Source organism: Dryobates pubescens, chromosome 22 (genome assembly GCF_014839835.1).
Source record: "Dryobates pubescens isolate bDryPub1 chromosome 22, bDryPub1.pri, whole genome shotgun sequence".
In the NCBI taxonomy this organism is placed as follows: Eukaryota; Metazoa; Chordata; class Aves; order Piciformes; family Picidae; genus Dryobates; species Dryobates pubescens.
The window spans coordinates 17,207,864-17,226,764 of NC_071633.1; the positions used below are offsets into that span (position 1 = coordinate 17,207,864).

At 55.8% G+C, this 18,901-nt stretch overlaps 1 protein-coding gene across 2 annotated transcripts in view; it reads right to left on the bottom strand.

Moving 5' to 3' along the window:
• Positions 1 to 5,035: 5,035 nt before the first annotated feature.
• The window catches only part of LSP1 (lymphocyte specific protein 1), a 67,307-nt gene continuing 53,441 nt past the window's right edge, over positions 5,036 to 18,901 (bottom strand). For both annotated transcript variants that reach the window (XM_054171735.1, XM_054171734.1), the window contains exon 11: positions 5,036 to 6,045. The gene's annotated coding sequence lies outside the window, so the exon portion shown is untranslated. The remainder of the gene's footprint in view (positions 6,046 to 18,901) is intronic.

Genomic DNA, 18,901 nt, shown 5'->3' on the forward strand with positions numbered 1-18,901 from the left:
AGAGGCTGCAGCCAGGCTCTGCTGGGGGATGCCCAATGCCAGCACAAGGGGCACTGAGTGGAAGCTGAGGCAGAGGAAGTTCCATGGAAACAGGAGGAAGAATTATTTCCCTGTGAGGGTGCCAGAGGCCTGGGGCAGGCTGCCCAGGGGGGTTGTGGAGTCTCCCTCTCTGGAGATATTCAAGACCTGCCTGGATGAGTTCCTGGGTGCCCTGCCCTGGGTGCCCCTGCTCTGGCAGGGGGTTGGGCTGGATGAGCTCTGGAGGTCCCTTCCAGCCCCTAACCTTCTGTGAGTCTGTGATTGCACCTGCTGCCCTATCCCATGGGACAGGTCTGCCTCTGGGCAGGGAGTCTAGGGTTTTGGGGGGGTCCTCTCCTGCAGGTACCCCAGGCAGAGGTTCCTGAATCCACGCTGGTGATGCAGCTCTACGACTTCAATCGCTTTGCCAAGCACGACATCATCGGGGAGGTCCGGCTGCCCCTGGCCAAAGTCAACCTGCAGGAGACCTCACTGTGGCCTTCCAGGATCTGCAGGGGGCTCCAAGAAAGCTGGGGAGGGACTTTTAAGGGTGTCAGGGAGGGATAGGACTGGGGGGGGGTGGAACAAAACTAGAAGTGGGGAGATTGAGATTGGCTGTGAGGAAGAAGTTGTTGCCCATGAGGGTGGTGAGAGCCTGGCACAGGCTGCCCAGGGAGGTGGTGGAAGCCTCCTGCCTGGAGGTGTTTGCAGCCAGGCTGGATGTGGCTGTGAGCAACCTGCTGTAGTGTGAGGTGTCCCTGGCCATGGCAGGGGGGGTTGGAACTGGCTGAGCCTTGAGGTCCCTTCCCACCCTGACAATTCTCTGATCTGAGTCAAACCACACAACCCCCCCAGCCAAAAATCCACCGAACAACTCCACCTCTCCCCAACCCCAACCCCCCAGCCCCCACTGCTGCTCCCAGCACAACATCTTCTGCACACCCTCTGCATACAGCCAAAGTTCCTGGCCAGCAGCAAGCAGAGCTGGAGCCAGAACTTGTGCTCTTCCTCTCCAGGGAGGGCAGCAGCCACAGCTCAGCTCCACATTAGCATTTTGCAACCCTGCCTTCTGCAGAGCAGCAAAGCTGACCAGCAAACTTGACAAGCCTCCAACTGGTTTCATTGCCTGGAGCTGCTCTGCTAGAATATCTTGTGCTGGCAACATCACCAGCATCTGCCCTTCACCTCTCTGGTACTTGTAGATGCCCCAAACTTTGCAAAGGCAGAGTTCAGGGCATGCAATGGTGTTACCTGATAGCCCTTGGGTGCTAATTTTAGGTGATGGAACTTTTGATGCTCTCCAAAAGTCACTTCATTCAGTTTTGAGAAGCCTCTTGCACTTTCTGGCTGCTGTCAATACCTCTCTATGCCTTTGAACTTTCCTACAGGGCTCCAAAACCAACCAAACCAGCAGAAAACAGCACCTGAAGTGATCTTGGAGGAGCAATCAGCTGTTGATTCTGCCAACAGAACCAGCAGCCACAATGCCCCCAGCATGCAAGTGACTGCAGATGGAAGCAAATCACACACCAGTAAGTGCTGCATTTCATCCCTCTGGTGATGGTCCTGAGGCCTGGGTTTGAGGGGGGAACATTGCTCCATGGAATCATGGAATTGTTAGGGCTGGAAGGGACCTCAAGGCTCAGCCAGTTCCAACCCCCTGCCATGGCCAGGGACACCTCACACTACAGCAGGTTGCTCACAGCCACCTCCAGCCTGGCTGCAAACACCTCCAGGGATGAGGCTTCCACCACCTCCCTGGGCAACCTGTGCCAGGCTCTCACCACCCTCGTGGGGAACAACTTCTTCCTCACATCCAATCTCAATCTACCCATTTCTGGTTTTGCTCCATCCCCCCCAGTCCTATCCCTCCCTGACACCCTCAAAAGTCCCTCCCCAGCTTTCCCGCAGTCCCCCTTCAGGTACTGGAAGGCCACAATGAGGTCTCCTCAGAGCCTTCTCTTCTCCAGACTGAACAGCCCCAACTCCCTCAGTCTGTCCTCAGAGCAGAGCAGCTCCAGCCCTCTGCTCATCCTCGTGGCCCTTCTCTGGACACCTTCCAGCACCTCCAGATCCTTCCTGTGATAGAGGCTCCAGAACTGGATGCAGAGCTCCAGCTGTGGTCTCAGCAGAGCAGAGCAGAGGAGGAGAATCCCCTCCCTGCCCCTGCTGGCTCTGCTTCTCTTGCTGCAGCCCAGGCTGGGATTGGCTCTCTGGGCTGCAAGTGCTGACTGCTGGCTCCTGTTGAGCTTCTCTTCCCCCAGCACCCCCAGGTCCTTTTCTTCATGGCTGCTCTCCAGCCAGCCCCTGCCCAGCCTGTATCAGTGCCTGGGATTGCCCTGACCCAGCTGCAGGACCTTGCACTTGGTCTTGTAGAAGACCTCAGCTGTTTGCTCTGGGAGGTGTGCCTGCTCCATCTGCTTAGCCATCTAAGGCATTGTTCTCTTTGGGATTCAGGAGATCATCCCTGGAGACCTTAGATCATAATTGGGGTTGGGGTGGAAGGCATCTTAAAGGTCACCTAGTCCCAAAGCCCCTGCAGTGAGCAGGGACATCTCCAGGTGGAGCAGAGCCCCCAGACAACCTGGCTGGGAACACTTCCAGGGAGGTAGGAGCTTCTCTGGGCAACCCAGGCTGGATGTTTCTCTGGGGATAAGGGTGGACCACTTGAGACATAGCCTGAGTGTCATGCTCAGGCTATTAACACCTAAATGAAGGAGAGAGACTGTGAGGAGCTGAAGACTGAGCAGCAGGATGGGAGCCAGGACCTGTGCTGCTGGTTTGGCCTTTTCCTGATGAAGGTGAGGCAGCAGAGCAGCCAAAATGAACACAGCAATGACCTACAGCCTCTCCAGGACCTTGGGGAAGGGTTACCTCCCCAGGCCAACCCCTCTGGCTCCTTAATTACCCTTGAAATTGGCTCATATGACTCCCAACACTATTTGCCCTTTACTTTCCTCAGCCTCCTCTTGATTCTTCACATCACCCTCCACAGCCCCAAGCCCACAGTGTCCTCCACATGGCTTTAGCATCACCAAACCACTTTTACTTCCCAGGGAGGTGGTGGAGTCCCCATCCCTGGAGGTGTTTAGGAAGAGCCTGGCTGAGGCACTTGGTGCCACAGCTGAGTTGATCAGATGGTGCTGGGTGAGAGGTTGGACTCCATGCTCTCAAAGGTCTTTCCCAGCCTGGTTTGTCCTATTGTACTCAGAGTTCTCCTGAAGAGATTGGGCACCTTTGTGAAATGTCATCTAAATCAAGTTGTTCCACTGCAAGCAAAGCCCTGGGGGGACCCCATCCCCAATCCCAGGGAGGTGGCCTGTGGTCTGTCTCATCAGCAGCGTCCTTGTGGTGAGTCCATCACTCCTGAAGCAACTGTGAGCTCAAATTGAGCTTCTTAGCACTGCCAGATCAATTTGTCTGCTTTGAAACATATTTCTGTGCTCACACACAGCCATAGATCCTGCAGCACGAGGGAAAGTGTGTGGAGCTGGCAAGAGCTCCCAACAGACCAAGCCCAGAGCCTTGTTCAGCAGCAGATCAGCTGCCACCTCAGTATTTATAGCCACCTTGCTCTTTGAGCATGTTTATTTTCCTTCCCTAAGGTGGTGGTGGCAGGAGGGGAGGCTCTGACATTCAGGCCCAGGTGTCTCTGAGGCTGACCTTTCCTTCAAAGAGCAGAAGCTGCAGACACATTTCAAGGAAGAGCCAGCTGGAAATTCTAGACTTGTGCCCACCAGCCCACTGGAGGCTCAGGGCAGAGCTGCAAGCAAGGGCTGAGCAGAGAGCTGTCCATCAGCCACCACATAGAGAGAGACAGAATCAAGCAGGTTGGAAAAGACCTCACAGATCATCCAGTCCAACCTGTCACCCAGCACCATCTGAGCAACTAAACCATGGCTCCAAGTGCCTCATCCAGGCTCTTCTTAAACACCTCCAGGGATGGGGACTCCACCACCTCCCTGGCCAGCACATCCCAATTCTCTTGCTGGGAAGAATTTCTTCCTAACATCCAGCCTAAACTTCCCCTGGCACAGCTTGAGACTGTGTCCTCTTGTTCTGATGCTGCTTGCCTGGGAGAAGGTTGGACTCCGGTTGGACTCGATGATCCTCGAGGTCTCTTCCAACCTTAGTGATACTGCAAACAGACCAACCCCCAGCTGGCTACAGCCTCCCTTCAGGGAGTTGGAGAGAGCAAGAAGGTCTCCCCTGAGCCTCCTCTTCTCCAGGCTAAGCAACCCCAGCTCCCTCAGCCTCTCCTCACAGGGCTGTGCTCCAGACCCCTCCCCAGCTTTGTTGCCCTTCTCTGGGCAGAGAGCAAGTCAACATCTCTCCTAACCTGAGGGGCCCAGAACTGGACCAGCTTAGCCAGAGGTAAAGGGTGAGGGGCAAGAGGCTGGGGCCAGACTGTTGTCAGTGGTGCCCAGGGACAGGACCAGGGGCAATGGGAACAAACTGGAAGCCAGGAGGTTCCACCTGAGCAGGAGGAGAAACTTCTTTGGTGTGAGGCTGCTGGAGGCCTGGAGCAGGCTGCCCTGAGGGGCTGTGGAGTCTCCTTCTCTGGAGAGATTCCAACCCCTCCTGGGCATTGTGCTCCTGGGCAAGCTGCTGTGGGTGCCCTGCTTTAGCAGGGGGCTTGGGCTGGATGATCTCCTGAGGTCCCTTCCAACCACCACCATGCTGGGATTCTGTGAGAGTCTTTTGCATGCTGCTCCATCTCTCACCCAAACACCACTCCTCTTCCACAGCCAATTACCCCAGCAGCCAGGAATGCAGTAGGACAGTAAGGCTCTCCTCACCCTGCCCCTTGCAGCCCCTTTCCTACACCCAGCAAGTTGCTTTCCTTCTTGGCCTGCAGCCTGCTGCCCCTTCTCCTCCACTTCCCACACTGAGTGTCAGGAGGTCTCAGAAAAGAGCTTGGCTGCAGGACCTCCACCTTAACAAACTCCTCAGAGCTGCCATGGTTACAACATCTCCCTTCAATTTTATTAAAGGCTGACCCCCAAAAAAACCCAAAACTAAAGCAAACCACCCCCAAAATCCAGGCTGCAATAAACCCAAGCAGAAAGCACACTGAGGCAGGAGAGGAGCGGAGAGAAGCTGCCCTCCCCTCCAGGAAGGGAGCAGAAACAAGTTGCAAAACCCTGTAGCCATGGGAAGGAGGGAGGAATAAGACTTTGAGGAGGGGATGAGCACTCCTCAACCTGGGAAAGGAGACCTCCCAGTCCCTGCTGGGCAGGGAGGAGACAGGAGCAGCTCTAATGACACAAAGCTGCTGTTGCCACTGCTGAGCTGGGAAAGCAGCAGGGAGGTGTTGGTGTGGGCATTTAGGTGATGAGAGGCTGGTCTGGGAACTAAAGAAAACCAGGACTGGATGGAATGATTTGCTCTACAGAGCCCAGGTGTTGAGCTGGAAGCCCCTCAGGGCAGATGTTGCAGAGGGGCAGAGGCTGCATTGTAAACAGGGGAAGACTTTAGCCACAGCTAGCACCGACAGGGTGAGGAGTGGTCCTTGCAGTCTCCTGCTGCTGAGGAGAGTCCCATTGCCCACTGGCTTTCTGCTGAGTGCCCTCTCTCACCACCCAGGCAGCAAGGGCCACAACAGTGGGGAATCCTTCCTTAGGGAGCCAAAGCTCTGCCAGCTCAGGAGGGCAGCACATCACTCTCTTCCTTGAAGGAAAAACACAAAGGAGGGGGAGAGAGAGGAGGCAGAGCCACAGCCTCCCAGCTCCACATCAACAAAACGACCCTCCCACCCCCAAAAGTGAGCCCCAACAGAACAAAGAGAAGAAGCCAAAGAGTCCCCGAGGAGGTTAGAAGAGGGATGGAGTGTTGCCAGCCAGTGCTGTTCCTCTCATCCAAGGGGAGGCAGCGCAGGGCAGTGCTCACATCTCCTCCTGGGAGGAGTCAGGCTGTATCAAAGCAGGCTGGCATCAAGCAGCAGAGGAGAAACATCCTTCAGTTGTCTTCTGTGGAGCAGAGGAAATAGTGGCATTGAGGGTCACATCGAGACAGGACCAAGCTCAGCTGCAAGACAAGAAAGCAACAAGGTCATGAACCCTGGCTGGCTGCCCAGGAGCAATACAGGATCAACCAGGCTGGAAAAGACCTCAGAGATCATCCAGTCCAAACTATCAACCAACATCATCTAAGCAACTAAACCATGGCACCAAGTGCCTCATTCAGTCCCCTCTTGAACACCTCCAGGGCTGGGGACTCCACCACCTCCCTGGGCAGCACATTCCCATGGCCAATCTCTCTTGCTGGGAAGAACTTCTTCCTAACATCCAGCCTAAACCTCCCCTGGCACAGCTGGAGACTGTGTCCTCTTGTTCTGGTGCTGCTTGCCTGGGAGAAGAGACCAACCCCCACCTGGCTACAACCTCCCTTCAGGGAGTTGTAGAGAGCAAGGTGGTCTCCCCTGAGCCTCCTCTTCTGCAGGCTAAGCAACCCCAGCTCCCTCAGCCTCTCCTCACAGGGCTGTGCTCCAGACCCCTCCCCAGCTTTGTTGCCCTTCTCTGGACACCTCCCAGCAACTCAACATCTTTCTTGAGCTGAGGAGCCCAGAACTGGACACAGGACTCAAGGTGTGTGCTCAGCAGTGCCAAGTACAGGGCACAATGACCTCCCTGCTCCTGCTGGCCACACTACTCCTGATAGTGGCCCGAGGCTGCATCTTGTCTACCAGTTACAGATGGTTCCCTCCCACCCCTCCCCACAAACCAGCCCACAGAGCTTCAGCCCTGCAAGGCAGTGCTGTGTGCCCACAGCAGAGCAGATGCCAAGGGCTGCTGTCCTGGTTTGAGGCCAGACAAAAGAGGGACAAAACAATGACACTCCCACAGAGGGACTGCAGTGATGGAAAGTTTGAATGGAAAAGCAATTAGTGTTGTACAGAAGCTACAAAGCATAGTGACAGAGAATCCCAAAGCCTACAGAGTCCCTCCCAGCACAGCCTAAAGCCTCCCAACACTTCCCTTCTCCCCACCTGAGGGTGTACCACAACCCCCAGGGCTCTTTCCTCCCCCCATGCTGCTAGGCTAGTCTCAGGCTGGCCAGGTCTGAGACTGACCTCCCTCCCCCTTCTCCTCCTGGCATTAGGCCTGGCCAGGCTTAAGAGACCTTGAGCTGCTCCCCCACCATTACCTGATAGGGAGCATCTCCCATGGGAGCAGAGAGGGAAGAAAGAGGCAGAGAAGGACTTTGCAGATGGATTGGTAGGGTGCAGGATTTATGGGCAGAAGTTGGCTGTTTCCTGTGAGCACCCTGTTGGGTGGGACCCTTGGGACAGCAGAGGTGTAGCCTGTGTGGCAGTAACAGGAGGCAGCCAGCCTGAAGGGCCACAGCTGCACACCCAGCAGAGGTCACAGCTGCCCAGGCCAAGGGCTGGACGTGCTCCTGCTCAGCCATCCCATCCTGAGGAGGAGAGGAGCAGGTTTCCTGCCAAGCCCCTGAGGGAGACTGTGCTCCTGGAGCTGCCAGCAGCCCCAGCCCTCTGCTCAGGGCCATCTGCAGCAGGCTCAGGTTGCTGCAGGTCTGTGCTGTGTGACAGCTGGTGCAGCCGAGGCAGCCAGCACACAAATGGCTTTTCCCTCCTGAGATAAGTGACTCCTCCACGCTGCTGTGCTCCCCACCATGCCTGCTCTGGGGGGGCCTGCAGATGGAGGGGAGTTCAGAGGAACAGTTGGGGTGCAAGAGTGGGTGACCAACCCTCCACCCACCGGCACTCAACCAGCAGCAGGGAAGCTTAACCCTTCAGAAGCCTCTTGACTCAGCCTCTAGCCCCACTGCCTCCCAGCTTATCACAACCCAGCCAAGGTTCTCAGGCAGTGCTTTCCCTGGCTTTCCAGCTCTGGCCTCCCTGCTGCCAGCAAAGCAAACCCATCTGTCCCTTTGCTTTTCTTCATTACTCAGCAAGGAGGAAGGCTCTCACACATCTTGCTTGCTGCAGAACTTCTCCTGAGCACACAGAGCTCTGAGGGAGACCCATCAGACAAAGCCAAGCATCACAGGGGAGACAAATGACTGAAGAGCTAATTTCCTGTTGCTGTCCCTCAGCATCTCCCTGCCTCACCAAGTCAGACTCCAGCACAGTCACATGCCAGGGAAGCTGCCACCCAGGTGGTCTCCAGGATCCACAGCACAACAGCTCCCTGGTCAGATGGGACAGCGAGAAAGCAGCAAGAGTGCCTTTAAGAGCACAGAGGCCACAGATCTCAAAGCTAAAGGGCATGGTTAGCCTCCAACCTCGGGAACAGAGGGAAAGATTTGCTGGGACATGCAGGAGAGCCCTCCAGTAGCATCTGGCATCTCGCAGCAGACCTCATCGAGGCCCTGCTCTGACCCAGGTGGGCAGCTGCCTCTTTCTGAGGGCAAGGAAAAGCCTCAAAATGCTGATCAGGAGCTGGGAATGTCACTGCCCTGCCTCTTTAGTATTCCCAGCACAAGCCTGAAGAAGGTCAGCCTTGTAATTCTGGTTTACAAGTGCTGCTGGATCACAGCTCAGCTTGTAGGACAGGCTGTCCACAGGGCCACATTAAAGAGGGGCAGATTAAATCAATCCACAATCAATCCTGCCATCAGAGCCACGTTCTAGCTCACCTGGCAGCAGATCCAAATCACACAAGCAATTACCAGTTCCTACACAAACAGAACCAGGAGTGGTGCACAGCACAAGTCTGCAGCCCAAGCATTTTGGCTCTCTGCTGAGACTCCACCTGGAGCTCTGTGTTCTGGAGGCTCTGTTACAAGAAGGATCTGGAGGTGCTGGAAGGTGTCCAGAGAAGGGCCACGAGGATGAGCAGAGGGCTGGAGCTGCTCTGCTCTGAGGACAGACTGAGGGAGTTGGGTTGTGCAGGCTGGAGAGGAGAAGGCTCCCAGGAGACCTAATTGTGGCCTTCCAGTATCTGAAGGGGGCTCCAGGAAAGCTGGGGAGGGACTTTGGAGGGTGTCAGGGAGGGATAGGACTGGGGGGAATGGAGCAAAAGTAGAAATGGGGAGATTGAGATTGGATGTGAGGAAGAAGCTGTTCCCCAGGAGGGTGGTGAGAGCCTGGCACAGGTTGCCCAGGGAGGTGGTGGAAGCCTCATGCCTGGAGGTGTTTGCAGCCAGGCTGGAGGTGGCTGTGAGCAACCTGCTGTAGTGTGAGGTGTCCCTGGCCATGGCAGGGGGTTTGGAACTGGAAGAGCCTTGAGGTCCCATCCAGCTCTAGGATTCTGACCCACAACAATCTAGAACAACCACAGGCTGGGGAGAAGAGCAGCTCTACAGTGAAGGGATGGACTCAGCCTTTTTGGGGGGACTAGTGCAGACATGCTTTTAAGAGTAGGTCTTAAAACAGAGCAAGTCCCAATCCCAGCCTTGTGCCTAAGGCATAAAGCTGATAAGCTGCTGGGAATGCCCAACAGTTGTCACCCTCAGCTGGCAGAAATCCCCTCCAGGCTCCCTCACAGAAACAGCAGAAGGTTTTTCATGCCTGCAGCTGAAATAAATCAGAGAACCACAGGTTTCATGGTCCCTTCCAACCCAAGCCAAGGTCATCTAATCCAACCCCTTTGCAGTCAGGGACAGCTTGCTCAGAGCCCCAACCAACCTCCCCAGCCTGCCACTTTTCTGGCCAACCTGGGCCAGTGTCAAACATCTCTTCCTTCTCTCCAGTCTGAATCTCCCTCTTTCAGTTCAAACCATCACCCCTTGGCCTGTCACAACAGCCCTGATCAAAAGCCTGTCCCCAGCTTTCTGGCTCCTTTAAGCACTGAAAGGCCACCAGGTCTCCCCAGAGCCTTCTCATCTCCAGGCTGAACCACCTCTCTCAGCCTGGCCTCACAGCAGAGGGCTTCCAGCCCTGCCAGCATGGCTGTGGCCCTGGTCACTACAAAACACAACTGGTTTCATCTTCCTGTGTCCAACAGACACTCTGCAGGGAATCTGAGCAGGAAGAAGAGCTGGTGGTGAGGTAGTGATAGAGAGGAAAAGCAGCTCTGCATCCCCCAGGAGCAGCACAGTGCTGGTCAGAGGTGGTCCAGCCACAGCTGTCACTGGGGCTAAGAGCTGACCCAGACCAGGACCCATTGCTGTTGCCCTGAAGAATGAATGATGCAGGCAGGACAGGGACAATGCTCTCCGAGGCACAGAGGAAACTTGGCTTTATCTTTAAGCTGAGAACATGAGAAGGTTGCTGCCATGCTTGAGACAGCAAGGAAAGGCCAGGCAGAGTCAGAGCAGTGACCATGCTCTTCCCTACCAGATGAAGTCAGCTTTATCAGCCTGCATTTCCCAGGGACATCTTCCTGAAGGCTGAAATCATTCAGGGCCAGTGCTGGCTTTGGCTCCAGTGCCACGTGGAGCTCGTGGCTGTGCTGTTGTATCCCAGTGCTAACAACTGGGGTTTGGAAAGCCATGAAACATTTCCTGCTCGGGGCCTCTGGAGAGTGTTTCACAGCTTCAGACCTGCTCTGTTCCTCTTAATGTCTCCTTCCAAATCCCATAAGGACTTGCCAAGGCACAAACATCTGGAGCCCCAGGGAGCCCTCCCTGGATTCTCTGCCAAGGCCAGGAGAAGGGCTCCAGGTTTGGCCGTGCAGCTGCCCCCCCAGCACGTCTCTTGCCCTGCCACACCACCCTCAAAGGCTGATGAGAGCAGCTGAAGGAGGCTAAGGAAGCAAAGAGTGAAGCTCTTCTCCCACAACACTGACTCCATAGTCATAGAATCAATAAGGTTGGAAAAGACCTCAGAGATCATCAAGTCCAACCTACCACCCAACACCTCCTGAGTAACTAAACCATGGCTCCAAGTGCCACATCCAATCCCTTTTTGAACACCTCCAGGGTTAGTGACTCCACCACCTCCCTGGGCAGCACATCCCAAGGGCCAATTCCTCTTTCTGGGAAGAACTTTCTCCTCACCTCCAGCCTAAACCTCCCCTGGCACAGCTTGAGACTGTGTCCTCTTGTTCTGTAGCTTTTGGGGAGAGGAAGAGCAGACCTCACCACAGGCTCACAGGATGTTAGGGGTTGGAAGGGACCTCTGAGGATCATCAAGCCCAACCCCCCCTGCCAGAGCAGGGCCACAGAACCCAGCACAGGTCACATCCAGAGGGGTGCATGAGTACGCCAGAGACCAGCCCAGGGCTCAGCCCGCACCAACCCTGAGCTTTGTGTTTTCTCCCAGCAGATGACAATGCTGATTACAGTCTCCTCCTCCATCCAACCCGCTCCCATCCGCCACCACCTGCCTCCCCCTCCCACCCTGCCCAAGCCCGGCAAGGACAACCTGCGGCTGCAGCGGCTGCTGAAGAAGGCGGCCAAGAAGAACGCGGCGCTAGCCTCGGAGCAAGCCAAAGCCTTTCGCTCCAGCCTCTCGCCCGTCAATGAGGCCAGCCCTGACCTGGAGCAGGACGAGGAGGCGGCCCAGGAGGAGCGCCCCGAGCCCGCAGCGCCCCTGCCCTGCGGGCGGCCCCCGGCGGGGCTGCCGGGCCGGGCGCTGCCGCCGCGCATCTCCTCCCCGTTCCGCAGGAGCAAACCCTTCGCGCTGAAGGTCACCGAGCAGCGGCGCATCGCCGAGCACCTCCAGCTCACCGCCTCCTCCGCCCTGCCCCTCCTGCACCGGCCGGCGGCTCCCGAGGCCCCACGGCAGCCCGACGGCGCGGACACCTTCCTCCCCGCTCCACACAGCCCTGCGCTGTCTCCTCTCCCGCAGCCTCCTCCTTCCAGCCCGCCCAGCAAAGAACAGGCGCCAGAGGTCACCCACGGCGCCACGGGGCACAGGCATTTCCACAGCATCAAGGCGCCCAGGGCTAAGACACCCACACCACATCGGACCCAAAGAACTGTCAGCCAAGAAGAGAGAAGGCCTTTGTCTCCAGCACCTGAGGGGAGCTGCTCTGAACCCTCCCCGGGGCAGGTGCCCACCCTGCTCGATGACAGCACGGCCACGGGTCCTGCACCGGAGCCTCTCCTCCTTTCTGCTGCAGAGGCAGAGCCTCCCAATCAAGCTTCCAGGCCTGCTCCTACTGAAGAGTCCATCAGAGCCTCTTCACCCAAGCCCCAACCTTCCAATGGCCACACAGATAAGCCTGTGACCCACCGAAATGATGCTGAAGTGTCTGGATCAGAGCCAGCTCCTGAACTGCCCAAGCAAGATGGGGAAGCCCCAAAACCACTGGCACCCAGTGCTCCCTGGAGGCAAGCACAGCCGGGGGCAGCAGCTCCAGCACAGGCTGACAGCACCAGGGCCACCTCCACAGACATGGAGGCAGAACAAGACACTCAACCTCAGCCCACCCCCAGCTTACCAAACACCAGCCCTCCCCTGAAAGCTGAGGCAGCGCTGCCCACAGAAGGAGCAAGCCCTCCTGGAGCGAGTGCTGGTGGCTGGCATCGCCTCAAGAAGCACTTGATGGTGCAGCCAGAAGCCCCCAGCTTCCCCGAGCCCGAGCCAGAACAGCTGAGCCGGGAAGAAGGGAGCAAGAAGGAGGACCCCTCTCAAGCACTGGTCAGTCAAGACTGCAAGCCGTTTAAGTCGAAGGCCAGCAGGATGTGGGACGCTATTCTGTACCAGATAACGGCTGGCAAGGAGAAGAAGCAGCAGCAAGCAGAGGAGAGGCAGCAGAGGAAGGAAGCAAACCTCTTCCTGCCCCGCCGCTTGCCCATCCTGCTGCACAAGCCGCGCTTCGACGCCCGGAAGCTGAAGGAGCTGGCGGCCAAGCCCATGACCAAGATCAGCACTGTCTTCGAGGTCGGCCGCTTCAGGGCTGAGGGGGCTGAGAAGCACCCCAAGAGCTTCAACAGAACAGCATCAGGATGGGCAGGCAGCTGAAGCCAGGCTGCCCCCACCTCACAGCGTGTTAAGGGCTGGAAGGGACCTCGAGAGATCACCCAGGCCAACCCCCACCCCCACCGCCAGAGCAGGTCACGCAGGAACCCATCCAAGTGGGGTTTGAGTATCTCCAGAGAGGGTGACCCCACAACCCCCCTGGGCAGCCTGTTCATACAATCAACCAGGTTGGAAGAGACCTCCAAGATCATCCAGTCCAACCTATCACCCAGCCCCATCCCATCAACCAGGCCATGGCACCGAGTGCTTCATCCAGGCTTGTCTTGAAAATCTCCAGGGACAGTGACTCCACCACCCCCTTGGGCAGCCCATTCCAATGGCAAATCACTCTCTGTGAAGAGCTTCTTCCTAACATCCAGCCTGAACCTCCCCTGGCCACATCCAAGCCTTTTTTGAACTCCTCCAGGGCTGGGGACTCCACCACCTCCCTGGGCAGCACATCCCCAGGGCCAATCTCTCTTGCTGGGAAGAACTTTCTCCTCACCTCCAGCCTAAACCTCCCCTGGCACAGCTTGAGACTGTGTCCTCTTGTGTTGGTGCTGCTTGCCTGGGAGAAGAGACCAACCCCCTCCTGGCTACAACCTCTCTCAGGTAGTTGCAGAGAGCAATGATGTCTCCCCTGAGCCTCCTCTTCCCATGGTCTGGCACCCTCACAGTGAAATAATTCCTCCTGTTTCCATGGAACTTCCTCTGCCTCAGCTTCCACCACTGCCCCTTGTGCTGGCATTGAGCATCCCCCAGCAGAGCCTGGCTCCAGCCTCTGGGCACTCACCCTGCACATCCTTATAAACATGAATGAGGTCACCTCTCAGTCTCCTGCTCTCCAGGCTCAAGAGCTCCAGCTCCCTCAGTCTCTCCTCCTAAGGAAGATGTTCCTCTCCCTTCTTCATTTTCATGGCTCTGCCCTGGACTCTTTCAAGCAGCTCCCTGAGGTCCTTCTTGAACTGAGTGGCCCAGCTCTCTGGAGCCTCCTTACACCAAGGCCTGGGTTTACTGCTCCACAGAGCCAAGTGCAAGGCAAAGAAAACCCAAACCAAAATAAGAGTCCCCCAAGCCAGCAGCCTCCTGCTGCGGATTGAAGGATTACTCTCCATAGGTATAGAAGCTTCAAACCCATGACATGCACCACACCCCCAGGTCATGAGCCAGGAAAAGCCAAACATGGACTTGTTTTCAAGACCCAGCAAGGAGCTCTGTATGCAGTAACATGGGGAAGGGAGGGACACAGTGGAAAAGGACGATCTGCCTGCAGAGAAAGCCCATTTGAGAGGAGGGGAATGCAAGCTGAATCTCTTCTGTTGTGTTCAAGACCAGGATGAAGCCTAGAAACAGGAGCAGCTGTGGGTGAGACAACAGGAAGGAGAATGGGAGCTCCACATCTGCCCTAGGGTCTCAGAAGCTGAACCCAGAGGTGACACAGCATCAGTTTAGCCTCTCCACTGGAAGTGCACTCTACATCCACCTGCTGAGGACAAGGTGTAAACTCATCCTGCAACCCCAGGCAGGGACAAGGGACAGCAGGAGCTCTCCATCCTGCTGTCACAGAGCAGCTTCCTTGCGCACAACAATGGGCACCAGCATTTGCTATCCCAAGCCAGCCCACCCAACTGTGGTGCACAGAAGACTGATTTTGTTGCAGCAGTCAGGTTCTGTTCCCTAGTGGACCATGGCTTGGTTGGGTTTGCTTTGGTTTGAAAGCATGGCCTGGGGCTGGTGTTTTCCTGATAACCAAGAGCCTGTTTCAGCTCTTTGAGAGGGTACAGCAAAGGGCTACAAAGATAAGAGGACTGTGATGAAAAGCTGAAGGACTTCAGGCTTTGTAGCCTAGAGAAGACTGAGGGGGAGTTGGAGTTGTTTAGTGTGGAGAAGAGAAGGCTCCCAGGAGACCTCATTGTGGTCTTCCAGTGTCTGAAGGGGGCTCCAAGAAAGCTGGGGAGGGACTTGTGAGGATGTCAGGGAGGGATAGGACTGGGGGGAAGTGAGCAAAACTAGAAATGGGGAGATTGGATGTGAGGAAGAATTTGTTCCCCTTGAGGGTGGTGAGAGCCTGGCACAGGTTGCCCAGGGAGGTGGTGGAAGCCTCATGCCTGGAGGTGTTTGCAGCCAGGCTGGAGGTGGCTGTGAGCAACCTGCTGTAGTGTGAGGTGTCCCTGGCCATGGCAGGGGGGTTGGAACTGGCTGAGCCTTGAGGTCCCTTCCAACCCTGTGCTTCAAGGGTGGGTGTCAGGAGGGTGAGGCCAGGCTTTTCCCAGTGGCAGGATGAGGAGGAACAGGAACAATCTGGAACTCAGGAAGTTCCACCTAAAAATGAAGGGGAACTTCTCTGCTTTGAGGGTGGTAGAGCACAGGAGCAGGCTGCCCAGAGACAGTGGAGTCTCCACCTCTGGAGTCATTCAGAAGCCTCCTGGATGCCATCCTGTGCAACCTGCTGTAGGTGAACCTGCTCTGGCAGGGGGGTTGGACTGGATGGCCTCCAGAGGTCCCTTCCAACCCCTACCATTCTGTGACTGTTTCAGCACAGGGCTATCCAACTCTGTTTACTTAACAAGCTGCTGTTTTCTGAGGGGGCTCTTCTAACCACAAACAGTCTCATTTTCAGGGGGGAACATCCCCATCACTTCCCTACTGGTGTCTGATGTCCTGAAAGAGGCCATTTAAAGCAGCTCCCCCAACTGTGTCCCTCCCCAGGGGCAGCTGTGCTTTTCCAGCTTCACAGGCACCCTCTGCATCTCCAGGACCACCAGGCTTAAGAGGTGGAGATCAGCTATTTCTGTTCCATGAGGGACTTTGGCATGTGCTGGGATGCTCCTGCACAGCTAACATGGGATTGCTATGTTTAGCCCAAACAAGAAACTGGATACACAGCTCTTTACATTCTCTTCGTGAGTGGAGGCTGTGGAGCTGCACAAAGTTTGCCCAAGCCAAGCTGCAAACAGTCTCAGAGACAAACCCAAGAGGCCCTTCTGCCCTTTTCTGACCTCCTCCAGTTTTGTGATGATGCTACAAGAAAAGCTCAGTTCTCAAAGCCTCACTCTCTCCTGGTCTTATCCTCTCTTTTGTAACCCCTTCCATATTCTAAGGGGGGAGGGAAGGAGGAATAATCATCCAAGTAGGTAAAGTTTGGGTTTATTTGAGCCCCCTGATTACCAAGAGCAAGCTGCAATGAGGTGGGCTGGAAATGCATCATGAATGGATGCCAGGTCAGCCTTTGAGGGGTGATGCAGTGTGCTTCAAGAGGAGGCTGTGGAGAAGCTGCACTCAGCAGCACAAAATCCAAGCCCAAGAAGTGCAGTGTGGAATCAATGAACTACTGAGGTTGAAAGAGACCTTTGAGACCAAGCCTACAAGAAAGCTGGGGAGGGGCTTCTGAGGGTGTCAGGGAGGGATAGGACTGGGGGGGATGGAGCAAAACCAGAAATGGGGAGATTGAGATTGGATGTCAGGAAGAAGTTGTTCCCCATGAGAGCCTGGCACAGGTTGCCCAGGGAGGTGGTGGAAGCCTCATCCCTGGAGGTGTTTGCAGCCAGGCTGGAGGTGGCTGTGAGCAACCTGCTGTAGTGTGAGGTGTCCCTGGCCATGGCAGGGGGGTTGCAACTGGCTGAGCCTTGAGGTCCCTTCCAACCCTGACAATTCTATGATGCTAAGTCCAACTGCTCCCCTGGAGCTCACAACCCCCCCACCACTGCTGGGACCTGGGGAATGGCTAATGGAGAGAAGATGGCCTTGCCACACAGCAGTGAAAGGACACCCAACTGCAGCCCAGCTTGATGGCTGCCTCCACACAGGTCTGCACCCACAGCATTAGTGTGGAGCTCAGAGAGAACTGCAGAATCAGTTTGATTGGAAAAGAGCTTTAAGATCCTCAAGCCCAGCCATTAACCCAGCACTGCCAGGTCACCACTGAACCACGGCCCTCAGCACCACATCCACACAGCTTTTCACTCCCCCCAGGGATGAGGGCTTCACCACTGCCCTGGGCAGCCTGTGCCAGGGTTTGCCAACCCTTTGGGGGAAGAAACTGTTCCTCATGTGCAACCTGAGCCTCCCTGGCACAACTTGATGCCATTTCCTCTTGTCCTGTCACTTGTTCCTTGGCATTACTGATGCACCCAGGGAAGTGGTGACAGCTGGGGGACTAAGTGAAGATGGTTTCAGAAGCAGCTGTGCTTTGAACTCCACTTTGCCCTGCAGCAAGGATGACCACCCAGAACAAACCAGTGCCTCTCACATAAGGCTGTGTTTGGAATCTGCTGGGCTTCCCACCAAATCATCTACCAGCTGGCCCTGCTGCACAGGGATGGAGAATTGCTGCTGGAAAGGGCATTTGGTGCCATAGTCTAGTAGTCATGAGGTGTTGGGTGCCAGGTTGGACTTGATGAGCTTTGAGGTCTCTTCCAACCTTGATGATTGTATGATTCTATTCTAGGAGAAAGATACCCAGAGACAACAGATTCCTACCAGCAGCTCTGTGTGGGGAGTCCTTGCAGCATGCCCCAGGCTGAGCAAGGGAAGGGGAGTGCTGCTGGGCATGGACTCTGGGAGGTTTCCCAAGTCAAATAGCCTCAGGCAGAACCCATAGTGCCCCTGACAGAAAGCCTCTTGCCCTGCAGCCTGCTCCAAGGTCCCACAGCTCAGGAAAGAGGGGGAAGAGGGAGAGGCTGTAGCTATGATCAAGCACCTGGAAAGCTGCTAAGATGGTGTTGAGCGAGTGACACAGGGGTGAGGCAGAAGGGCTTGGGAGGAATAGGCAAACATGAAGGGGAAGAGTGTAAAGATAGTTGAGGAGCTGGGGAGCAGGGTCCTCACAGCACACACACCAGCCAGCTAAACACCCTTCAGCCATCAGAGTCCTTTTGCTATTCACCTTCTTGTGAACAAGTCCATAGGGCAAGAGTTGGGCCTTGGTTGTTTGGAGAGCTGGATGAATCCTCAAGGACATCCTGTGACAGCCACTGGCCTTTCAAGAAAGGCTTCTGGGCAAAGACCAGACCTGAGGGCACTTCCCCACTCTGAGCTGCTTGCAAAGGCTCAGGTAGGGCAACCAAAACCTGTTGACAACCCAGCAAAACCTGTTTGCTGTGAAGAACTAAAGCTCAGCAGGATCCTGCCTTAGGTAGGCTTCAGGGGAAAGAGGATCTGATCAAAGATGAGACCTTAAAATAGGTTCCTGAAAGCCACAGGCAGAGAATCAAGTGGAGGATGCAAGCCCTGTGCATTCCTCCCTCACACTTGAGAGCCAGCTTTGGGCAGGCTTGGGTTTGGACTGCTGCCCATCTCAAAGTGGCAAAGAGGCTCAGGGGAGACCTCCTTGCTCTCTACAACTCCCTGAAGGGAGGTTGTAGCCAGGCGGGGGTTGGGCTCTTCTCCCAGGCAAGCAGCACCAGAACAAGAGGACACAGTCTCAAGCTGCACCAGGGGGAGTTCAGGCTGGATGTTAGGAAGAAGTTCTTCCCAGCAAGAGAGATTGGCCATTGGAATGTGCTGCCCAGGGAGGTGGTGGAGTCCCCACCCCTGGAGGTGTTTAGGAAGAGCCTGGATGGGGTGCTTGGTGCCATGGTTTAGCTGTCAGGAGGTGTTGGGTAGTAGGTAACAGGTTGGACTTGATGACCTCTGAGCTCTTCTCCAGCCTGGTTGATTCTATGATTCAAGAGAGCTCCTCTTCTAAATGGGCACCACAAAAGGCAGAAACAACCCAAACAAAGCAATCTGCTTGCACTCAGAAACCAGCTCCTCGGGGGGAGGAAGGAGGAAGGAGCAGAGCCCCCAGAAGAGCTCAGACACAAAAGGTGGTTTGTAGCACACTGAGCTATTTATAAGCTTGGCTGGGAAATAAAGCTTTTTTTTTACAGTAGGAAAAAAAGGAGGATGAAAATGAGCTTGTTTGCACTCCCAACAACTTCCTCTCCCCTGCCTGTGCCAGATGCTGCCTGGCTGCATCCAAGCAGTTATCACCTCCCTCTGTGCCATCCCTCCCTATTGCCACAGCCCTCCACCAGCAGATGACACCAGGATGGCCACAAACACAGTGTGAGCAGGAGGTCCCAAAGC